Here is a 6,686-nt window from a genome sequence, read left to right as displayed (position 1 = left end):
AAAAACAGCCACTTTCATTTTTTTTTTTTTTTTTTGCATTTTTTTATTTATGTATGTTATGATATCACAGTAATGACAGTTATACATAGGCCAAGCTGTGAAGAAAATGTAAAAAAAAAAAAAAAAAAAAATTGTTATTGATTCTGATTGTTGTGTTTCATCTAGTTTTCTTGGAAAAAGTTGTATTTGCTTGAAATAAAAAAAAAAAAATAAATAAAATAAAAAAACAAAAAGGAGAAAATGTGTTTGGCAGGTTGTTTTGTTGTTGTTAACGGAGATGTACGGAAGCCGACAGATGCCCTTTTTGTAATACTTTTTTAATTCACCCTGTTATCCCAAGATAACGACATAATTAATTCAGGATCTTGAGAAAACAACACAACTAATTCGAGATCTTGAGAAAACAAAGCCTTTGTTTTGAGATCTCGAGAAAACACAACAATTATTTCATGATCTTGAGTAAACAGCTGACAAATGGGTCATTCAGGTAGGCTATGCCAAGAGGCTTGTATGATGACTTCGGGGCTATATCTCATTCTGTATAGATGCAACGCTGGTCTTTAGATAGACTGGAATAATCGATCACCTAATAAGGCAATATTTTGATCAGGGGTTGACACAGGCAGAGATTGCTCTGACACAAGCGGGCGCAGGCAGCTCTGCTAGAAATCTCAGTTGTTTTCTCGAGATCATGAAATAATTGTTTTGTTTTTTCGAGATCACAGAATAATTATCTGTTTTCTCGAGATCACGGAATAAAAGTGTTGTTTTCTCGAGATCTCTAATTAATTATGTCGTTATCTCGGGATAACAAGGTGAATTAAAAAAGATTATATGAAGTCCTCTGTCGGCTTCTGTAGAGATGACCATTTCATAGACTAAGTTATTTGCCATGTATGTCATCAATGCCACCCTTGTCTTTGTTTTTTAGTTTAAAATCTTTATATAAAGTAGGTCATTACATCTTTAAGAATAATTGGGTGAGAAAAAAAAGGTGTAGTGGTATGACTGGTTTTTTTCCCAGGAAAAGTTTGAAAGGTACCTTTGGGAGGAGATGAGCTCTCTCAAACAGGTCTGAGTGGCGCAAGACATTGGCATCTTGGGCACTTCCAGGCATTTTTCAGCTGATGTTCCAAAATCTGGAAAATAATCAGAACTTGTATTAGGTGGGCAAACTGAGTAGGCAATGTGAAAAGTCCCCACACACAAGGTTTGTTTCATATATTCATAAGTCTGAATTGTCATGTTTTGAAATGGTTCATTGTGTGAAATAGATGGTGTGAAATTTCATTCTGAGCTCTACCTAACAGCCACAGAAAAGAATAAATGTACTAATTTTGAGTATGAAAATAACTGACGTTCAGACATGCACCTGCATTTGTGGTCAACCACACCCTGTAGGACGTAGGAAGGTCAGCCCTTTCTGTTCACAAAGTCCTTGTAACCATCTGAAGGAGGAAGGATTGGGATGTGTGTCCCGTCAATCAATCCCATTATTTGAGGGATATGATGCATTTCCTCAAAGCTCCGGGCGATCTCCAAGGCTTCAGTTTCAGTTGGCACACGAATCAGCTGTTTAATCAGTCCTTTCATAACAGCCTTACAAAATACAACGCTATTGCAACTCGCATTGGCAGTGGGACAGGAACCCTCATGGTAACGTCATTACATGCCATGTACTGTTCCATTATTGTGCACAGTTTCACAAACGACAGCCGCCTCATTCGAAGGTTTTCTTTCCATTCAAGATCTGTGTATTCGAGTAAGACAACTTTATCTCACCATTCCTTGCTTCGGACTTTCATCCATAGATTTCTTGACCTGGATAAAGGTAACGTGGACATCTGTGCCACATCACGTAAAAACACATTCTGCGCTCTTCTCCTTCTGAAGAACTCCTGAATCATAAGCATGTTCCTCTGATGCTGCAGTTTCAAAAGAAACACACAAAGAAAAACCGCAATCTCGGTCACTCTGACAGACAACTCCATTGTTGTTAAGAAGGCGGGCTTCCGGGTAGAACTCGAAACGGCATTGTTTGCGCATGTCGCTGACGGGTGTCGTCACAGCACAAAGCATTATGGGATTGCTCCGTTGGCTGAATCGGATGGTAATCACCGTGCATGTAAACACACATCACAAACGGATTACTTTATGGCGCGTTCATGTAAATAGGACAATCTGATCTGCCAATTGGATAGAATTCAATCAGATCAGAAATAAAGTGTCCATGTAAATGTAACTAATCTTAGCACACAATATGAGGATGCGGATGAAGGAAAATCACTCCGGTCTAACATCTTTAAGGACAAATAATTACATTTTAATGCATGATAAACAAGCGTTTGTATGTGTGACAACTACAACTGGTATATTAACTTCTTTTTTTCTGTTTTTTCTTTTATTATTGGAGGTAATATTGCTGAGGAAAAACCCAACAGCGTTATTGCAATAATATATATATATATATATATATATATATATATATATATATATATATATATATATATATATATATATATATATACACACACACATATAATTAGAATATCATAAAAAAGTTGATTTATTTCAGTAATTCCATTCAAAAAGTGAAACTTGTATAATGTATACATTCATTACACACAGAATGATATATTTCAAGTGTTTATTTCTTTTAATTTTGATGATTATAACTGACAACTAATGAAAACCCCAAATTCAGTATCTCAGAAAATTTGAATACTGTGAAAAGGTTCAATATTGAAGACACCTGGAGTCACACTTTAATCAGCTAATTAACTCAAAACACCTGCAAAGGCCTTTAACTTGTCTCTCAGTCTAGTTCTGTAGGCTACACAATCATGGGACAGACTGCTGACTTGACATCTTGCCTGGGCTAACGACAAAAAGGACTGGACTGCTGCTGAGTGGTCCAAAGTTATGTTCTCTGATGAAAGTAAATTTTGCATTTCCTTTGGAATTCAAGGTCCCAGTGTCTGGAGGAAGAGAGGAGAGGCACAGAATCCACATTTCTTGAGGTCCAGTTAAAGTTCCCACAGTCAGTGATGGTTTGGGGTGCCATGTCATCTGCTGGTGTTGGTCCACTGTGTTTTCTGAGGTCCAATGTCAACGCAGCCATCTACCAGGAAGTTGTAGAGCACTTCATGCTTCCTGCTGCTGGCTAACATTATGGAGATGTAGATTTCATTTTCCAACAGGACTTTGCACCTGCACACAATGCCAAAGCTACCAGTATCTGGTTTAAGGACAATGGTATCCCTGTTCTTAATTGGCCAGCAAACTGGCCTGACCTTAACCCCACAAAAAATCTATGGGGTATTGTGAAGACGAAGATGAGACATGCCAGACCCAACAATGCAGAAGAGCTGAAGGCCACTATCAGAGCAACCTGGGCTCGCATACCACCTGAGCAGTGCCACAGACTGATCCACTCCATGGCACGCCACACTGCTGCAGTAATTCAGGCAAAAGGAGCCCCCACTACATATTGAGTGCTGTACATGCTCATACTTTTCATGTTCATACTTTTCGGTTGGCCAACATTTCTAGAAATCCTTTTTTTTTGTATTGGTCTTAAGTAATATTCAAGTTTTCTGAGATACTGAATTTGGGATTTTAGCTGTCAGTTATAATCATCAACATTAAGAGAAATAAACATTTGACATATATCAGTCTGTGTAATGAATGAATATAATATACAAGTTTCACTTTTTGAATGGAATTACTGAAATAAATCAACTTTATCATGATATTCTAAATATATGACCAGCACCTGTATATAAAACCTACAAAAACCATAACTTGTACTCTGGACAATGCAGTAGTAGCCTGGACACTAAATGTGCTACGACAACACCAAAGTTTTTTGAAGGTCCTTGTAATTAGGAGCCCTGTAAACACCCCCCCCCCCCCTTCCCACTACAATGCCACTGCTGTTGATATACAAGTAAACTTCAAACTTGTGTTCGTGTAAGTCGTTTTTTGGCTTTTACTCACGGTTTGTGGACCCCGAAAATTTAGACTGCTGTATAAAAGTCAATTTTGATTTGACCGTTTTTGGGAGGGATCATCAGTGCGGACAATTCTGGATGATGATTTCTTCTTCCTGTCTGGCCTGTATCAGTGATGAGGGCAGATGATTCTGAGCAGATGATTCTGGACAATTCAAAGTTTTTGGATGCAACCTTCCTCTTAAGATCTTTACTGCTGTCTGAGATTGGGCTGGAATTTATACACATACCATTTCGGCCTGAACCAGCAGTAAAGATCTAAAGCGGGGGTATTCAATTCATTCCGAAAGGGCCCAGAGGGTGCAGGTTTTCTTTGCAACCACCCACTCCACCAGGTGATTTAACTGATGAACATCACTTTGAGCAGATGTAGTCAGTGAAATCACCTGGTGTAGTCAGTAGTTGCAAAGAAAACCTGCACCCTCTGGGCCCTTTCTGGAATGAGTTGAAGACCCCTGATCTAAAGAGTCACATCCAAAAACTTTGAATCATCCAGAATAGTCTGCTCTCTAGAGGTGGGTGGATCAATCCTAATATCGATAATATCGATACCAATGCTAGTATTGATATTGAATGATCCTCGTGTAAAAAGATCGATACTCAAGCTCTTTTCTCTCCTGCATGCACTGACTGCTGCACACGCAGATTCATCAAAGTCTACTCTGTCTGTAAGAGCAGCGCTGCTATGTGTCACACAACACGTAGCAGCGCGCCTTTGTATTGTGGTTTTTCAGCCCTCTACCTCAGGAGTTTTTGTTAAGTTGTGTTCAGTGACATTTTTCTAATCAAAAATGTTGATTGTGATAATAAAGTATTTAGTTGTCACGTACATTGTTTGGCGAAATTCTATCCTAGGTCTTTTGGATCCTTTGCATCTATGAAGCTTAAATATGAAAAAGTATTGGTATCAGTATCGATATCGGCGATATTGGGCCTGTAGTTACTTGGTATCGGATAAATACCAAAATTCCCGGTATCGCCCACCTCTACCGCTCTCATCGCTGATGCAGCCTGAAGAGGAAGAAAAAAATCTTGAACCCACTCCAGATGAAGAAATCATCACCATCAATCAAGGCATCATGCTTCAAATGTCAAGGTAAGTTTTTTGGTCAACTTCAACTTTAACTTGCGGTTTCAGATAACTCATGGTCTGATTTTGTAAACCCCAACTTGCGTGAGTTAGCTAGTCTTACGTGTATGTAAACTACTATGGCAGAGCAGTGTATGATTGCTCACAAATCTCTAGTTCACACTGCAAATACGTTAAAACTATTGAACACTTTGAAAAACCCTTCCACCTTCAAACTGAGTCATTTAGTTCATTATATGCTTATATAGCAGAGCAAAGTGGAAAATATGCATGGTGGCCCAAGGAATGAGTTCGGGAACTTGACTCTCTTCCTCTGTTTGTCCACTCTTTTGGGGATGCTCATGATTGGTCAGTAAATCCTCATAAAACATTCACAGCACCAGACGACAGATCCAAATGGGCTGCTTTCATCCATTTCATAGTGTAGGTTGTGTATCATCCACTGTGCTTTTGAGATTTGGCAGAGATTTGTCGTCTTTGCAGAAGTGTTGATATTGCCTCCAATATTGTCCCCAGCAGCAGCAACATCAATATAAGCAGTGGGACAGCAGAGAAATGAACAGACATTGAGACAGAGTGAATGTCCTGGTAAGCTGAATGTAATATCAAAGCCAAAACACCAGTTTTATTGCTGTGGCAAATAACACAAAGCAAATATGATGCTCAAAGTTTGGAGTGTTGTGAAGACCGTGTTCACTGTGAGGATGATGGAACTACGCTGCATTATTAGAAACCTGTCATATTTAAAAAAAGCGTCTAATCTCCAGCAGATCTGAGTTTAGCCATTTAACCGAGAACAGGTCATCGTGACAGTGAGTTATGGCCTCCTCTCACGTACAGGCTGCTTCGGGTCGCAGTAGATTTAATCTGACGAGCACAACATCAGTTTTCACGCCTGTCTGAGTCAATGTCATCCAGAGTTAAAAAAAAAGAAAGAATATGTAGGAATACAGAGGATCATAAGTGGATTTTATCAACAAATCTGCCAGCATATCAGCAAAGGAACAACAAACTCACCTCGGTATTATCTGGCTGTCTTTGTGCTTTCAGTGAGATAAACAAAATGCTGGAGGTCACAGCCTCGCTAATCTCTCTGCAGCCCCCGTTACAATCTGAGCAAAACAGTGAGACACTCAGCACAAAGTCCGCTGAAATGACATTTAATGTTTACCTCTAGAAACATGCAATACCTTTTCAATCAAAACAGAAAATGTCATTCACATCTATTAATTATTACATCTTAGAGAAAGATTTGGGAATGTGCTTGTGTTGACATTTAATGTTTGGAATGGCGCCCACTAGTGTTGTGTGTTTTTTTTTTTTATACACACTTTGGGTCACAAGAGAAAGAACTGCAAGTTTCAAATCACTACTTACTTCATAAATCATGAGCCATTGCTAGATGTGTGTACTCTAGAAGAAGAAGAAGCAGTACAATATCAAATGACACGTTTCTCTTTAGGTGTCATATAAAACAAATAATGAATGTTTGTGAGTACAATGGTAAGTGAGTATAAGGAATTACAATCTGGGAGTAAACACCAGCACCAGTGGGATTCAAGGCCTTTAAGACTTTGTTAATG

General features: G+C 38.8%; 1 long non-coding RNA gene across 1 annotated transcript; it reads left to right on the top strand.

The window, feature by feature from the left end:
- Positions 1-658: 658 nt before the first annotated feature.
- On the top strand, positions 659-838 carry LOC117500688. Its single transcript, XR_004557826.1, has 2 exons — positions 659-702; positions 748-838. It is a non-coding gene; the product is annotated as an uncharacterized LOC117500688 (long non-coding RNA).
- The last annotated feature ends 5,848 nt before the right edge of the window (positions 839-6,686 follow it).

This window comes from Thalassophryne amazonica, chromosome 19 (assembly GCF_902500255.1).
Source record: "Thalassophryne amazonica chromosome 19, fThaAma1.1, whole genome shotgun sequence".
In the NCBI taxonomy this organism is placed as follows: domain Eukaryota; kingdom Metazoa; phylum Chordata; class Actinopteri; order Batrachoidiformes; family Batrachoididae; genus Thalassophryne; species Thalassophryne amazonica.
The sequence above is the reverse complement of the archived record's forward strand: the minus strand, read 5'-3'. Positions and strand labels throughout refer to the sequence as shown.